Source organism: Otolemur garnettii, unplaced genomic scaffold (genome assembly GCF_000181295.1).
Source record: "Otolemur garnettii isolate 467f Iridium unplaced genomic scaffold, OtoGar3 scaffold00001, whole genome shotgun sequence".
NCBI classification, from domain to species: domain Eukaryota; kingdom Metazoa; phylum Chordata; class Mammalia; order Primates; family Galagidae; genus Otolemur; species Otolemur garnettii.
Genome location: NW_003852396.1, coordinates 41,468,206 through 41,486,936, shown reverse-complemented (window position 1 = coordinate 41,486,936; position 18,731 = coordinate 41,468,206). Strand labels below are relative to the sequence as shown.

The 18,731-nt window shown below is 44.1% G+C and overlaps 1 protein-coding gene across 1 annotated transcript in view; it reads right to left on the bottom strand.

Annotated features, from left to right (window-relative positions):
• Positions 1-18,731, bottom strand: part of PARVA (parvin alpha) — a 160,706-nt gene that overhangs the window by 119,735 nt on the left and 22,240 nt on the right. The window lies entirely within an intron of this gene.

Below are 18,731 nucleotides of genomic sequence, written 5' to 3'. Positions count from 1 at the left end.
AAAAAAAAAAAAAAAAAAATGCTATCATTCTTTCCATCAGCATTAACAATGGGTTTACCTGTGATGCCCACACATTTCTGCCTCTTGTGATAATTCCTTTCCTTTCCCTGGGGCACAGTCAGGTTTCACAACTGGTAACTATTTTATATCCTTTTTGAGGTATGTCTGGGTCATTGGAAAGGGTTCAGGTCTTGAAACCAGTCAGAATCTGATGTCTAGCCTTGACAAATCACTATACGTTTTTGAGCCGCAGTTTCCAAATCTATGAAATGAGGTAATATCTTTGCAGCAGAATGGGCAGAACCATGAGCGTATACGAGGGCTGACAATTAAGTTCGTGAACTCATCCTAGAAAACATGCTACACACCTCACTGCCGGACATCATGACAGTCACCTTCAGAGTCCTCCCTTGGGAAGCTATGCACCCAGGCCAGCACCTCCCCCTCGCTTCAGAGCCATTTTGGAACTCTTTCTGGGAATGGCCATCATTGTATTAACAGCTCTCATGTAACAGCTAAATACATTGTATCATTGTATTTACTTCTGAAATTCTGAATGTCATCAATACGTCTTCCTTTCAAAGTTTCCTTTGGGTAAAGAAAACATTCCTTTGTGGCCAGATCAGGTGAGTAGGGAGGGTGTCCCACTACAGTTATTTGTTCACAGGTTAAGACTCCCTCAGAGACCTGCTGTGTGAGCTAGTGTACTTCAGTGATGCAAGAGCCGCACCCTTCTCACGCCCGGATTTTCAGTAAAGCCTTTCTGCTTCTCTATTGATGTTTACTCGGAGTGCTATGCGTCTCACAGTCAGCTGACAATTTTGACACACAATTCAATGAATTTCTGCAATGTTTTTGTTAGTTCTGCTCAGGATTGGCCGCCCTGACCTCTCTTTATCAATGACGTATTCCTCTCCCCTCACAAGACCATTTAATCCATTTGTACACTGCTGTTTTCTTCATGGCATTACACCCTGAAACTTGGACTCACATGTCCCTGATTTCACTTCCATTCTTGCCACATTTAATAAGAAGTTTACCAATGTTTGTTCATTGCTCTTATTCAAGCGCCGACGTTCTCCCAATGGCACACAAAACACACAACAAAACGCCACTCAGGAAGACACTGCCACACACCCATGTGAACCTGATCGTGAGACACCCACACGCCAAGGTTACGAAAGCTTCCCCAGCTGTTTGTGCAGTGCTGCCAATGTAAGCACACAGTGGCAATTTCACGATCTTAATTCTCAGACCTTGTATGCTGGTTGTTTCCAAAAGGCACATGCCGGGTATATGCAAACACCAGTACCTGACCTAAGGAGGCACCTGATACGTGAGAGCTGTTACTATGACTGTTAATAATATCCAAAACCAAAATAATAGATGCTATTGACCCGAGAGAACAATTTCTAATTCAACCTCTAGTCTTTCAAATTAATTGATTTTCCCCCCATTCCTCACAGAACTCATGGAAAGTCCTGAGATTTGGGCTTCAAGTGATAATCTTGGCTTTAGGAATATCTGTTTAGAGTTCCTGATCCAAGGAGGACTGTAAACACTGAAGGGGAAAGAGAAATTAGCAAGTCAGAATGAAATAAAGGTCTGCCCTTGCATGTAACAAGATCATTTGCTTCTGCAAATATTATTGCCAGGCCCTCAGCTTTTGTCCCTTTCTCTGTAGGCTGGGACCTCTGGGGTAAAGGACAATCAGAGGCCCACACATGTTTACAGAATGGGTGGATATGTCCTGTCCTTGCTACAGAACCTGGCACATCAGTAACAAAACAGATCTCTCTTGACACACTTTCTTTGAGGATTCTGCAGGACCAAGGCTTTCTGCTTGAAGCCACCATGGAAGCTTTCTCTCGGGCTGGGCTGGTGAGCTGCTTCCCAGAGCCCCCTGGTGGCCCTTTTCATATTCACACCACGTTCGCACACCCTTTGGGGCAGGGAGAACAAGGCCTTTAATACATCCACCCAGGAACACTCAATTACTCAGAAAGGCTCTGTGTATATAAATGTGTAAAACAAAACCCTTGATATTACCCTCATCCTTAATTTCAGACATGACTAATCTGAAGAAGTTCTACTATATGCATAATTGACATATTAAATTTTAAAAAAAGAATATGCATAATTGACATTCTAAATTTAAAAAAAAAAAAAGAGCCTATAGTCCCAGCTATTTGGGAGGCTGAGGCAGGAGACTCGCTTGAGCCCAGGAGTTGGAGGTTGCTGTGAGCTGTGATGCCACAGCACTCTACCCAGGGGGACAGCTTGAGGCTCTGTCTCAAAAAAAAAAAAGATCCACCTAATACTGGTTAATACTGGTATTCTTTACCCACTGGGCCACACCATTTTCTTAGAACAAAGGCAACATGCTCTGTGTCAGGGCGGTATGGCAACAGCACTTTTCTCTAATGTCAGAATCATTCATTCATTAAGTATCTCTTGAGTGCCTGCTGTGGGCAAGGCCCGCGCTGGACAGAAAGAAGAGAGAGGTGACTCAGTTCCTGCTCTCAAGAAGCTTCCAGCATAGAGGAAAAGGAAGGTGGGAATTCTGAGAAGGACAATACAAGGAGAGTGCCCAGAGACCCCTGGGAACAGTGTTAGTCACCAAGAAGGAGATAAATGTTAAACTGGATCTTAGAGTCCTTCTTAAAGACTAGAGATTAGACAGGCAGAGAAAGGAGGGAGGGCATTCCAGGGAGAAGAGTCAGTGTGCCGAAAACCCAGACCTATTAGGGAAATGCTGAAAAGCTGGGGGTGCCGCAGCAGATGGGAGTGAGAGAGGAGGCTGGTGGCGGGGCCAGGGCTGGCCCAAGATGGACTTTGCAGTCCATACCACGGAGGATGGACTTGACCTTTTCCATCAGTGATTTTCCAAATTGTGTTTTTAGGCTTCCCATAAATATTTGAATCTAATTTCACAGATGCTGAAACCAAGAGGAAGCTGCAATTGCTATCCATATTCTGCTAATGGCAAATACCTGACCAGTACACCTGAAAACTATCAAGGTCATCAAAAACAAGGAAAGTTTGAACACATAACACAGCCAAGAGGAGCCTATGGAGATGTGACAACCTAATGTAACATGGTACCCTGATGGAACCCTACAGCAGGAAAAGGCAACTATTTGGTTTAAAACTAAGAACATCTGAATAAAGCACGAACTTCAGTTAATGACAATGTATCCATATTGGTCCATTGACTGTAATGCACCTGCCATACCAGCATGCAATGTTACCAATAGGGGAAACTAGAGCCAAGGTACTACGTGTCCCACAATTTTTCTGTAAATCTAAAATTGTTCTAACAAGTAAAATTTACTTTCAAAAAATACTTTGGTCATCTTCTCAGCCAAATTATTGTCAGTGATGAGCTTTATAATTAAATGCTATAAATAAGAACTAGGAAAATTTATTTATACTCTAGTCATTGGCTAACGTTTGTTGAGTAACTATACCAGGCCAGGTATTCTACCGAGTACTTTACACACCTCATCATATCTGATCTCTACAACAGCCTCAGGAACGAGGAACTGTCAGTATCATATCCCCATTATACAGATGAGCAAAGTGAGGTGCAGAGAAGTTAGACAACTGGACTGAGATGATGTAAGTAAGGGGCAGAGCCTGCATTTGAGTTCAGGGCTGTCTGATGCTAGAGTCCAGATGATTCATCATGAGCATTGAAAAACAAGGGTCTGTAAGATTTTTTTTCTTCTTAATGGTTTGAGGCCATAGCTATAGATGAAGCAGGCGGGGGAAGGGGGTACTTGGCAGTTTTCCAGTGGCGGAGGGATGAGGTCAGAGTTGGGCTTTGGAGGGAACATTCTGGCAGCTGCAGTGTGAATGATGGGCTGGCACAGGCCCTGGGCCCCCGCTGCTGAGATTTTCTAGCGATGTCTCCAAAAGGAGGAGGAGAAGCAACCAGAGAAAATGAACTTCCCTAAAAGGATAAAGCAAAAGCTCTTGTGTAGCAACCCTTCGGGTCCAGCCCCAGCCAATCAAACCACAGGCATTGCTGAGCCCCTAAATGTGTGCCAGGCACGGGCCTGCCTCCACACACCGACTGACAGAGAAAATAGCTGCAGCCCAAGAGAGAGAGCTGCTGGCCTCAAGGCCCGGAATGGCAAAGGAGGGAATGCCTCCTGTGGGCTACGGGATGCCGGGTACTTTGTGGACAAGGCCTGTGGGCTACGCCCTGAAGACTGGGAAAGGGTGGATGGAGAAATTTCAGTGGGAGCCAGGCCAGCAACAGGCACACTTACTGTTCCTCTGCCGTGCCCTGCCATTCCTCTGCCTGGGCCACCCAGCCCTGAGGAGACAGCCCGATACCATGGCTGACAGCCTGATCTCTTACCACAAGAGCTGTGCAGCCTCTCCTGGCCTCCTGGGTCCAGTGAAAGCAGGACTCATCTCACCAGTGCCTGAGAGGCTACTATGTGGCACCTAGAAGCAGATATGGTATCTGACACTCTTAGAGGTTACAGAAATCATCAGCAAGTCCCCTAGATCAGTGGTCCCCGACCCTTTTGGCACCTGGGGCTGGTTTTGTAGAAGATAATTTTTCCATGGAGGGAGATGGGACAGGAGGCAGAGCTCAGGTGGTGATGTTGGGCAGCCTGGGTCCTAACAGGCCACAGACCAGTACCAGTCCACAGCCCAGGGGTTGGGACGCAGCCCTAGATGCTGTCTTACAAAGTCTGGTATGCAGTAGGCACCAAGCCATAGACAGTGAACTCAAGAGAGGCTTAAAAATTCCTGGGTCACAGGTCATACTGGAGTGTGCTAAACTGGAGTTTAGGATGTTTGGTACGAAAACGTATTCATCTCTGATTGCTGTTATAACGAACTACCACATGCTTAATGGCTTAAAACAACACAAATTTATTGTTTCATAACTCTGGAGGTCAGAAGTCAGGCTAAAATCAACATTTCCTTCTGCAGCCTCCAGGGGAGAATCCATTTCCTTGCCTTGTCTAGCTTCCAATGGCCTCCTGCATTTCAGGGAGCCCAGCAGATAGCATCACATCTCTACTACCATTCTTTCATGGCCGTATCCCTTCTTACTCTCTTTTCTCTCCTCGCTTCCACTTTTAAGGACCCTTGTGATTACATTAGACCCACCTAGATAATTCAGCATAATCTCCCTATTTTGAGGTCGGCTGATTAACAACCTTAATTCCATTTGCAGCTTTAATTCCCCTTTGCTGTGTAAGGTAACATACTCATAGGTTCCAGGGATTAGGTCATGGCTATTTCTGGGATGTCATTATTCAGCCTACCACAAACCTCATCTTTTAAGGTCGAAAGATGGAAGATACCCATTCTGTCTCCAAAATGTGAAAGTAATAATTACCTGCACGCTCAGCTGGGGGAGTGATGAGCACAGGCGAGGACATGGTCACTGTGAGCCAGGAATGCACAATCTAGTTGGGGTAACCAACCCCAGACATAAAACAACCAGCAGCACCAGGGGGCATATCATCTGGGGTTCACCACTGTGACAGGAAGGGCTGCAGGGCCACACACGCCAGAGCAGGCTGAGGGTCGCAGTAGTGGGGTTTAATTAAGTAAGGTCTGACCATGGGTCAGACTCACGCAAAGGTGAAAACCCTGGACTCAGCAGGACACAGGTGAAAGATAATCAGTAGGTGGCCCTCATTAGGAAGCAGAGGAAATAGTGCCAGACCCCGAAGGCCTTAAGAACTGGGTTAAGGAGTTTATCTTTAAAAAGATGAGGAATCATGGCAGGTTCTTGAGTAGGAGAGAAGCCTGTGTTTTGGGAAGACTTATTTTAGCAGTGGAAGGCAGTATGGATTAAATGGCAAGAAGACCTATTTCTTACCAGGCACAGTGGGTACCCAAAAAGCCCCCATCACAAACACCTCTGCAACTCAAAGCCATCTGTCAGGGTGCTGTTTCCGTGGGTTAAGCATTGCCCTTGCTATGGCCCTTCAAGAGGGCTGAGCAATGCAGATCCTCAAGGTGGTACAGGGAGGACCTCGCATGTGTAGGCCTTGAGCCCATCAAACTGCTTTCTTCTGTGGTGGTGATCATTTGAACAGCTGGGGACGTTTAGGGGGGCATGAGAAGAGACCAAGAGGAGAAAAGAAAATGGCAATCGTGACATTTAACAGGAGAGCAAGCAAGCCCCTCTTCTCTCATTTCCCCAAGGTGAATATTTACAGTTTCCTTATTTCACAAAACACCTTGAAAAGCTGGCTGGAAAGAAGTTTTTGGCTTACTGGGCATGTTTTAAATGAAACATTCAAAAATATCCCTTCCTGGTTTATCTCTTCTATGCTTTAACTCCAAAGAATAACTATATTTCTATGGCCTTTCCCTACACAGTTCTACCTATGATGCTTTGCAATAGAAAACCATATGTATATGGTGCTTTTCTGTGAAGATGTCTAAGGCACAGCTAAAGTTTCAGGAATAGGCTCGGCGCCTATAGCTCAACCGGCTAGGGCGCCAGCCACGTACACCTAAGGTGGCAGGTTCAAATCCCCAGCCCGGACCCGCCAAACAACAATGATGGCTGCAACCAAAAAATAGCCGGGCGTTGTGGCGGGCGCCTGTGGTCCCAGCTACTTGGGAGGCGGAGGCAGGAGACTCGCTTGAGCCCAGGAGTTGGAGGTTGCTGTGAGCTGTAAAGCCATGGCACTCTACCCAGGGGGACAGCTTGAGGCTCTGTCTCAAAAAAAAAAAAAAAAAAAAATTTCAGGAAAACGCTATAAAAAAAAAAAAAAAAAAAGATCATTCCAGCCTCCCAAGAAACAGATATCTCTATAATATAAAACCAGATACACATATTTTAAACATAAACATTTTCAGTCTACCTTGTTGTCTTTTGTGGGTAACTTAAGAGGATGTCATCCTGTTTTTCTACAGGTGACAGCAACAGCAACCCTAGAGTGTGACTGAGGCCACTACATCAGAGATACTTACCTGGTCTTTGAGTCCAGAGACCAAAATCCCAACCACGCTGAAGAACTCTTCAAAAATCCCCTTCAGGGCCTCTGAAGAGCCAAATGTGGGATTATTAGCAGTAAGTGAAGGCCGGGCTTGGTGGCTCATGCCTGTAATCCCAGCACTTTGGGAGGCTGAAGTGGGTGGATCGCCTGAGCTCAGGAGTTCAAGAACCTGAGCTAGAGTGAGACCCTGTCTCTAAAAAAATAGCCGGGCATTGTGGCGGGCACCTGTAGTCCCAGCTACTCAGGAGGTTGAGGCAAGAGGATGCTTAAGCCCAGGAATTTGAGGTTGCAGTGAGCTACGATGTCACAGCACTCTATTGAGGGTGACAAAGTAAGACTGTCTCAAAAAAAAAAAAAAAAAAGCATTAAGTCAGCAAGCCAGCCAGCTGACAACCAAGAGAGTATCATAACAATGGCACCAATACTGGAAGACTTCTGTCCCACTCTCAGCGTCTTCCTCCCTGTCACAGGCTGTAAACAAGAGAAATAGTATGCTGAATATTTGTATTCCCCCCAAATTCATACGGGGAAACCACAAAGTGGTGGTGTTAGGAGGTGGGGCATGCAGGAGGCGATCAGGACATGAGGGCTCCACCCTCATGAATGGGACAAGTGCCTTTAGAAAAGAGACTGGAGAGAGACCCCTTGCCCTTCCACCGCATGAGGACACAGCTCGACAGTGACATCTAGCACAAAGCAGGCCCTCATCAGACACCAAATCTGCCGTGTCTTCATCTTAGACTTCCCAACTTCTAGAACTATAAGAAAGAAATTTCTGTTGTTTACAGCCACATGGTCCATGGTGTTTTTTTGTTAGAGCTGCCCAAAGGACAAAGAAGGAAAAAGAGAAAGGGTGAAAACCACATCTGGGTCAGGGCTCACATTCCCCAGCCCCCCCTGCAGGTATCTGGGCCAGGGGGAGGCTGAAGGAGAGCATGGCATTGGAAGGGAAACTGCAGTCTTGATTTCATACTGGACTAGACCTTCATACCTGTGAGTCACCATTACCTCAGTGAGACCATCCTTACAGCTGCAAGACACTGGAGAATTGTATAGTCTGCCTGAGATGTCACAGAAATGCTTTAAGGTGGTACTTGGGGAAAAAAAACTAGAGCTTTTTCTTGGCTGAACTCCTCTGGAAGTCAGCCTACTCAATACATTTATTATAATTAAAAATCAAAAGAATTACAGGATATCATTTTTGGCTAGCAAATTAGCCAAGATGACAAACGAAATAATGCCTAACTTGGATGAGAGTGAAATGAAATAAATATCCCTTTATACTTCTTGGTAGGACTATAAACTGGTAAAAAGAAAAAAAAAATTGAGCAGTGCCTCTCAAACTTTAATGTGTATACACATCACATGGGGACTTATAAAAATGCAGACCCTGATTCAGTAGGTCTATGAGGTCTATGAGGTCTATGAACTTGAGTCTCTTATGAGCTACCAGGAGATTCTGATGGTATGGGCCCAAGTGTTCCACTTTAAGCAGCAACATCCTGGAAGAAATTTATCAATATATATCAAAAGCTTAAAATCTTCATGCCTTTGGGACCAATAATTCCATGCTAATAAAATAGTTGAGGGACAAATAAGGAATACATAAAAAGAAGATGCACACAAAGATGGTTATATCAATGTTATATCTATAGTGAAAACCAGATGCAACCTAAGTATCTAACAATATGGAAATTTCTGAATAAATCATGGCTAAAGCTATTTGGTAAAGAGTCAACTCAGTCGGCTCGGCACCTATAGCTCAACCAGCTAAGGCGCCAGCCACGTACACCTAAGGTGGCGGGTTCGAATCCCCAGCCCGGACCCGCCAAGCAACAGTGACGGCTGCAACCAAAAAATAGCCAGGCGTTGTGGCGGGCGCCTGTGGTCCCAGCTACTTGGGAGGTGGAGGCAAGAGACTCGCTTGAGCCCAGGAGTTGGAGGTTGCTGTGAGCTGTAATGCCACGGCACTCTACCCAGGGGGACAGCTTGAGGCTCTGTCTCAAAAAAAAAAAAAAGAAAAAAAGAGTCAACTCAGTCACTAAATATCGAGTTATTATAGAATGTTTAGTGCTATGGGAGAATGTTCATGATATGAAAAATAAAAATATAAAATGGGGGTATGGAGTGACGTGATGGTTTTATGTGTCACTTTGATAGGTTATGGTACCCAGTTATTTAATCAGACAACTGATTTAGATGTTGCTGGGAAGGTATTTTGTAGATGTGATTAATGTCTATAATCAGTTGACTTTAAGTAAAGCAGCATATCCTCCATAACATGGCTGAACCTCAATCATTCAGTTGAACAACTTAATAGCAAAAATTAAGATTTCCCAGAAAAAAATGGAATTCTGCCTCAAAATAGCAGTATTAACTCCTGAGTTTCCAGCCCACCGGGCTGCACTGTGGATTTTGGGCTTGACAGCCTTTATAATCACCTGAGCCAACTTCTTAAAATAAATCTCTTCATCTTATATATTTATTCTGTTTCTCTGGAGAGTGCTCGCTGATGGTACACAGTATGATTCTAATTTTGTGAAAACAAAGCTAAAAACATATAAATGACATGGGAAAAGCTTGAGCCCTATACCTGGACATACAGTGTGATTCTGTTATTAAAACATTTGATATATGGAGAATAAGAGAGAAAAAAACATACCCAACTATGGAAAAAAAGACTATGGCTTATTATAATGTTTGTCTTATGCCTAATATTTTTTTTCTAGATTTTTTCCCTATAAGCATGTGTTATTTTTGTAATCAGGGAAAAAAATAATTTCAACGTGTCTTGAATTCAACGAAGCAATTTCGACGTCCACTTCCAGGTATATTGAGTGATTTCAGGTGACCTGACTTAGAGAATGTGTTTCTCTACCATATGACCTCTATTCAAGTCAAAAATTTTATTCTTGGCCTTCCCTCCAGACCTGTCCTAGGCCCACCTTTTTTTTTGGTCCCTTTATGTCCTTTACCCCTTCCTTCTTGCCAAGAAGTAAGAAGTCTACTCTCTCAACTAAAAACTGAGATGGGCAAGGCAGAAACTTCTACTGTCCCTGTTTTATAAATGAGGAAACTGAGGCTAAGGGGGATTGAGTTACACCTAAAGACCCAGCTGGTAGTTGACACAACCCAAATTCCTTCCTTTGTAAATTATGAAACTAAACACATGTGAGTGATTTTCATTACGGGTCCCATATGGACTGTGGAAGAACCATATCAATTACATTACAGGGTCTTTTCCCCGGCCGTCCACAGCTTTCTTCAGTGACTTCAGACAATGGGTCGTTAAGCTCCAGAAAAGATGAGGATGGCCAGGGTCAGGTGCCAGGACCGACTGTGCTCTGGGCTCTGCCACGTGTTCAGCATCCTGGCCAGGGCCCCCTGATGACTCAAGCTCCACAGCTGGAAGCAACTGGGGGCCACCCGCACTGCCCCAGTGGGGCCAAATTCAGCACTTTCTTTCACTCTCAGCAGCCTTTCCAGTCCCCATCTAATTACTGGCACAAAGTCTTGGCTACCTGCCATTCCCATGCCCACAAAGGGATGGCCCAACTGCAGAGACTTAGGATACAAAAGCAGGTCCCACTGCCAGAAATTTAAAGGACTGCCTCTGTGGAGACGCAGATTGGGCCTTAGCACCAGGGGCTTTTCTTCTCCCTCCTCCAGGACCCACTCCGTCTGAGTGTACTTTTTAATTTTTGTGAGACAGAATCATGCTCTTGTCGCTGTAGCTAGAGTACAGTGACATCATCATGGCTCACAGCAACCTCAAACTCCTGGGCTCAAGCAATTCTCTCACCTCAGCCTCCTAAGTAGCTGGGACTACAGGTGTGCGCCACCATACCTTGATAATTTTTCTATTTCTAGTAAAGATGGGGTCTCATGCTTGCTCAGGCTGGTCTTGAACTCTTGGCCTCCAGTGATCCTCCCATCTCAGCCTCTCATGAGTTGTAGGATTACAGACATGAGCCACCACAATGGGCCCTCTGAAGGTATTCTTGAATCTCTTTGGGAATGATCCCTTTCCTCAGAGCTTGATGCTCTCTGTGGCATCCCCAGGGAATCTGGTCTTGCTATACCAACATCCCTGCAACAAATGGGCTGATCTCCCCAAATCATGAGCCCTTCACCCCCAAGTACTGGCACCCTGGAGTATCCTGCTGTAGCCTGCAACCCTAAGACATGATGGGTCTGCAATAACATCCAGTGTTTACTAATAAATGGACAAGCAGACTAGGCCATACCACAGAGCTCCTGGCAAGCTGCCTATGCAAGTATTTCCTAATGATCAAAATGATCAAAAAACAGCCACATTAAATGATGAGCCAGTGGGCAGCTGCCTGGGGTATAAGTTCATAAGAAATGCTAAAACATCCTCGGGATAAAGTGGAACTATGGTACCAGTTAACCCAGGTTTCCACATAACTGCTTCTTCCATAACTGGTAAAATGTACATGGTTCCACTCTGTCACAGAAGATAGAATATTCGGGAGGGTAGGGGATACGTGGTTCTCTCTGGAAGCTAATTTGGATAAACATGTTTTCCCTGCCATTTGTGCAAGGTATAACCAGAGGCCAACCAACTCCAAGACAACTGGCTGACAGGAGCCTGCGGTCAGAAGGTCCAGGTGAGCTGAGATTTTCAAACCAAGCTAACCCTAAACCTGAGAGATGCTCTGTGTGAATCCGCGATGGATGTGAGCAGCCAAACCTTAACTCCTTCACCATATTTCCTAAGATGTTCCTAAGGTTTACTTCACATGAAGTAAACATGTACCTCTTAAATTTGAACCAAAAAACCCAGTCTTACTGGCTTTGTTAATATAAATATAGATTTTTCCCCATAACTAAAAGTTGGGCACATACCTCAAGCAGTTGGCCCGATCCTGTCTGGGTCCTGCGGCATCAGAACCTCCCATAAGCACAGTGGAAATGCTCCGGGCACTGGCTGGGTGCAGGGAGGGATGGGGACTCCTATTATCATCATGCAAAAGACTTTAGCTTCTCTGAATATTGAGTAGGATCCCATACCTGCTTCCCACCTGATGACCTCAAGACCAAGAACTCAGGCTGCTTGCAGCAAAGCTGGGAAAGAGGATTCCTTCTCCCCTCCTCCCACAGTCATGATAAATTGAAATGGTGGCTGGAAGGGGAGGGAGTGGGTGAAGTGGGAAGAGCAGAAGGAAAAGCGGACAGGACCTGAGAGCTGCCCTGGGCTTAGCCCTGTGCGGAGGGAGGCAGCAAGGCACTGCTAGCAGGTTGACGACATGTGCCTTAGCAGTAAGATGTCAGGGGCAGAGCTAAACACAGGTTATAGAGAGACTGAGAACTGACTTCTCGGCTGTGCCAAATACATTAACGAAAAGTTACCATAAGCATCAGAAAAAAATGTCTGTGGGTTTCTGAGACTGAGTTGAGGTCCAGAATGAGACCCACCAGCTCTGAAAAACAAAGTGAGAAAGGGATTAAAACATTCTGACAGTGGGCTAACCCAGGAGGAAGATCAGCTCCTTCTCATGACCCTGTACATACTCTGTGCCACAGAGCAGATGCATGTGTTGGCAGCTCCTTGAAACTGTGAAGAAGGGAAACAGTTCCTTGCTTCACATTTATTAAGAGCCTACTGTGTGCTGGGGACTATTTGTTCCATGGGCTTAATGTGTATTCACTCAGTATCTCACATCATGAGATAGGTTCCAATATCCCCTTTGGACAGAGAGAAAAAGCTGAAACACAATGAGGGTAAGCAATGTTCAATTTTCCAAAAGTTACACAAAGTAAGAGTAATCCTACAGCATTTCCTGTGACCAAAGGGAAAAAATATGGAAACTAATTGCATAGTACCCATCGACATTAGTTAACACTTAACGAGTGCTTACCATTTATGCTAAATATCCACTTGCCCCTCCAAATCCACTCTCTGCCAAGGTTGGCTTTGGGCAATGGAGGAGGTCAGAAATAACAGATGTTTATTCCCCTATCCCCTCCCTGTTGGGCCACGTGTTGGCAGTGATTGTTTCGCTCTTCTGAGGGCCACAGCACCTGTTAAGGGGCCCTCTTCTACACTTACAGCTTTCTTCCAAATGCTGGTCAATACCCTGTCCCCTTGCCCCCTCAGGTCTAAGGGTAGTAACTGCTCCCTGCTGGTATCAGTCTAGGGGTACTTTACCCTTGCTGGTTCCTCTAAGCCCCACCCTTTGTAAATAGGCCCTTCATTATTTCCTTTAATCACAGAGTTGTGCCGACTGTTCCCTCCCTGGGCCACAACTGATATATAAGGTTATGACACTTTCCTGGGGAGTGTCCAAACTTTTTTTTCTATGTGGCACACTGGAAGAATAAGGGCTGTCTTGGGCCACACATTAAATATGCAAAGACTAACAAAAGCTGATTGGCAAAAAAAAAAAAAAAGTCCATGTATCCTTTTTAGTGATATCCAACACTTCAGATAAGTATCAAAATTCTTACAAAATCAGCATGCGGCCCACGGGCCACAGGTTGGACATCCCTGTTTTACATGAACTTTCAATCTCCCCTTCAAACCTATAAATGAGTGAAATTATTGTCCATGTTCTATGCTTAGGGAACTTGAAAAGTCTAAGGAGTTGACTCACTGCCCAAATCCACACAGCTAATTAAGTAGCAAAATCTGGATTTGACCCAGGAAGGCACACTTCTGTGCCTATACTCCCTTAACTACTGTGCAGAATTGCCTCTGTGACACAAGTTGTGTGAAAAGTCTTTACTGCACTGTCTTGATTCTTTTATTTTAGGAAAAGGAAAGAACATTTTAATTGCCATCAAAGGCTGACCTGTGATCATAGTTTCCCAATCCTACTGTTCCCTAAATGTTCCTGCTCTGCCACTGGACATGACGAGAGTTGGGGGCATCTCAAAAACCAACCCTTATGAAGTAGGGACCATCATTCCCATTTTGCAGATGATTCTAGACTTTGGCTCAACACCTTCAACTGTGTAAGGTTCGTGACCAAGGTGAACATCAATGCCACAGAAGCTGAGCTGGCACCATCACATTCCACAGCCTGTGTGCTATTGAGCACTACTATTTGAACATGATGTGCACATTTTTCTAGGGACACTTATTAACATAGCTCTCCTAAATACAAAATTGGACATAAATTTTCACTGAAAATTCCAAAGATGAGGTCTAAGAATTAAGTTCACAAACTCATCCTAGAAAAAGTGCTACATACCTTATCGCTGAATATAGGTATCACAGCAGTGACCTTCTAAGGACTCCCCTTGGCCACCAAGTGACTGTAGTGATATTTAGCATTGAGGTACACAGCACTTTTTCTAGGACGATTTTGCAAATTTAACTGTTAGACCTCATTCAACAGCTTTGATGGCCATTCCAGAAAGAGTTCCAAAATTGCTCTGCAAGGTGGACCAGGTGCTGGTATTAGCGCATAGCTTCCCAAGGGGAGCACCTGGAAGATGACCATGGTGATATTCAGCAGTGAGGTATGTCTCACTTTTCCTAGGATGAGTTTGCGAACTTAACTGTCCAACCTCATTGTAGTATTTTAGCTAGTTCTAATTATCTGCCTGTAAGGTCTCTAGAGATTCCAGTCATGCTCTTTTGTGTTGCTTAAAATGATCTACCAGCTCAGGGAAGTGCCCAGGGCCTTGTTGAGGTGGGAATGGACTACAGTGGGATGCCCTGGTCCTACCCCTCCCCATGGGCACACACTTTGAAAGGGTGCACTTCAGAACACACGGAGAAATCACTGGCTCATTGATAAATATCTCCTAATGTTAATAGACAGCAAATGAGCCCTCCACTAATCTCTTTAGAGGAAATATGGGTCCACGTTTATTGCCAGAGTGCAGCCCAGACTGCCAGAGGTGCCCCGCAGGCCTTACTTTGCCCCCAGGGCACAGAGCATAGGGATACATGGTTAGATATTTGCATTCAGGCCTCTAAAATGTCTTATGATCATCCAGATTTCAAGTATTCTTCCTGACTTCCCTTATAACAGAAAATATGTCAGAAATTCCAATGGATGCAAAATAGTTTACAAAAATTAATTCAAGCTGGCATGTAGTACTCATAAAATAGGCTCAAATCACATAAAAGAGAAAGAAGGAAAAAAAAATATGACTGAGAAAACATGTAGAAACTCCCAGGAAAAGTCTCACACGTTTGCTCCATCATTGACACACTGCATTTGGTCTGACTTCAGGTGAGTTTTTCTAAAGATGGCCACCATCCAGTTCACATACACATATCCCCCAATTCTGGCAGCAGAGAAAAGGGGTAGAGGACCTAGATGGTGGAGATAATGTATGTCAATATGCACAGACTTCTGCACTTTTACTGGGCCTCCAATCTGAAGTTGTTTGAAATCTGTTCAAAGTAATAAGTTTTTATTCTAGGGCCCAACTGAGTATAAATCAAAAGAAGAAATATAAATAGTTATATGCATAGAAAATACTCAAAGAAAGCCAAATAAAAACAATTAAGGTAGTTGCCATTAAATAATAAATGTACAAAGGAATATATCTAACAGGTACTCTCTTAGATCACTGTTGAGAACATCCCATTGGCTTATCCCTTTTAGAAAGTAATCTGGCAATACACACCTATGAAGAAATTTAAAAGGCATCATAGTGTGTTACCCAGTAATTCCATTCTAGGAAATCTACTCCACAGAAGTAATATTAAGTATTAAAACATTAAATAAAAAAAAACTTTACCATTGTCATTTTATAATATCAAATAACTGGAAAGATACCTAAATCCTACCAGCAAGGGAAAAGGTTGGTCATCTATGGTACATCTTCCAGATGGATTATTATTATACTATAGTCTCTGTTATACTCAGGGATCATTTACAGCAACATTGCAATGGGAAGTGTAGTGAGAATAAAATAGAAATATGGATTAAGACTAAGGTTACAACAAAATACATGGGAAAAAATACTGGAAACAAATGTGTTAAAATGCAATGTTTCTCTAGGTCAATGGTACTCAGAGTGTAGTCTGCAGACCAACATCGGCCTGGGAATTGTTTGTTACCTGTCGATGACAAGACAAGAGTTTTATAGTCAGCATTTATTAATATTTAACCATTTGATATTGCTGTGCTATCTAATGGCATATTCCACAGAAATGTCTAGTTGAACAGGGTGTAGACCTGTCTGCCTGTCATCTGACTTGAGTGGAGACCTACATGCTATGCCAGTGGCACATTTGTCACACACAGTAGGGCTTCACAGTCCACAAAGAGTTGGAAATTAAAGAATTGCCCCTTCGTCTAGACCACCAGTCTAAGTGGTAGCACTGTAAAAAAAAAAAAAATATGTCCATACTCCTATACATTCCAACTTTTTATAATGCTATATTGCTATAAGAAAAACAACATTTTATTTTTCTAAATGCAAGAAAAAAGAGGAAAATTAACGTCATTTGATTGCTACATCTTTGTAAAAATTTTTTGTAGAATGTACAACTATATACTGAGAGGCAGGAGTCATAGTAGTTAGGAAAATAGACCTTTGGGGGAGACGAATCAATAACCTTGGTTTGAATCCTGGCTCCATCACTTACTGACAATGGGCTAATTGCTCAACCTCTCTGTGTCTCAGTTTATTCACATATAAAATGGGAATTAAAAACAGAACCTATTGGGCAGTGCCTGGGGCTCAAAGGAATAGGGCACCAGCCCCATACGCCGGAGGTGGTGGGTTCAAACCCAGCTTCGGCCAAAAACTGAAAAAGAAAAAACAAAACCCAGAACCTATCTCATAACTATTAGTAAGATTTGGTAGGATTAAATATGTATGTAAAATTTATATATATATATATCTGTATGGGTGTATATATACATATGTGTGCGTATGTATCTATATAGAAAGCCTTGGCTATAGTAAGCTCTATGTAAGTGTCCACTATTATTATGACAAGTCTCTGGGGTTGGGGGGTGAGAGCCATAGTTAGAATGCATCTCCTAATGTTTTATTTGCAAATGGCTCCAGAGGAGTGGTAGAAGCAACAGTAATAACAGCAAGTAATATTAAGTGCTGTGTGCACCAGGTTCCACGCCAAGCACTTAACATAAATTAGCTCCTTAATTAACGCCACTAGAGAGCAGTAATAAGCTCTTTTTAATCCTATTTTGTAGATAGGAAAACTGAGATTCAGAAGAAGGAAGTGACGAGCCCAGGGTCACCAAGCCATTAGGTGTGTTAGAGGTAAGATTTGGAGACCCTTAAGGGCAGAAATGCCTCATGTCTCATTCTCCAGGGGAACCAGGGTCACCTGTCTATTCAAAAGACCAGGCCAAAATAAAAATCCAGGACTTATCCCCAGCCCTTGCCTGGTTCTGTCATCCCGGCCGGCAGGCAGCAGCTGGCCTTCCTCTGAAGCCTGGTTAGGGTGCTGCTCGTAGGGGGTGATCTCAGCGCCAAGGAAGGCAGCTCTCGGAATTTAGCAAGAAGATTCAGGGCCTCATGAGTCATTCGGCGCTCCCTCCTCGCCATGGCCCTGGATATAATTTATTCTCTTCGTTACTGGGTTTTCTGCTCCTGGTTGGCTGGGAATTGGCAGAGTCTCATCCCTAAAAGGAAATCTGTCTGTGAGCAAGTCCCATCTCTCCCAGCCAAATGGACTGGAAGCTGAGGGAAGGCCACTGGCAGGGCCCAGCTGTTCCTGGCCTGGGGGAACTCGAGGGGGGCAGGGAGGCCATGCGGGGCTAGCGGAACACTTAGCAAACACTGGCTTTGGCTCTCTGTTTGAGGATGTTCCTCTCTGATTTCCTCCTCCACTGAGAAAGTGGGGCCCTCTCTGCATCAAAGAGCATCCGTCCCAAAGGAGTATGACATCTCTAAATATTTATCCTGAAAGTTGAAGGAAGCAAACAACAGGCCTTCCCCCGGAAGAAAGGACGCCGAGGGCTTGGGAGTGGAGAGATGGTTCAAGATAACAGGCTTTTGCCTTGAAATCCAGAAACATCCTGTCTGAAACAAATGCTAAAGACAGGAGCCTGGGAATTTGTTGCCAAAAAAATTTGTAGCCCAGAAAAAGCATTGCCAATAAAATTAGAGATCAAGATAACTTTCATTGTCCACTCTCTCTTTTTAAGACTGAATTGTTAACAAGAAACAGTTTTAGTAAAATTTGGGTAGGTGTTTTTCTTCCCTAGTATTTCCTTTTTGGGGAGCAATTTGGTAATATCCAGTAAGACGCAAACTTAACCACTGACTTTGACTCAGCAATTCCACCTCCATGTATTTTTTACAGATAAACTGGTACAGAATGTTTTTATGATTTCCAAGCAAGTCTGGTGCAGCATTGTTTGGAGTAGTAAAACCCTAAAAAAACTTAAAATTAAAATAAACATTCATCAATAGGAAATTAGTTAAACATCCTCATGAATTGCGTGGCATACCCAGGCAATGCACAAAGTTGATTTTATAAACAGATAAATCCACATGTGAAAGATCCTCAAGACAGGGCGGCCCCTTTGGCCCAAAGGAGTAGGGTGCTGGCCCCATATACTGGAAATGGCAGGTTCAAACCCAGCCCTGGCCAAAAACTACAAAAAAAAAATCCCCAAGACAAACAGGTGAGTGGGCAAGAATAAGCAGCTAGACACGCTTAACAATAGGATCTCAGGGCTCGGCACCTATAGCTCAACCGGCTAAGGCGCCAGCCACGTACACCTAAGGTGGCGGGTTCGAATCCCCAGCCCGGACCTGCCAAACAACAATGAC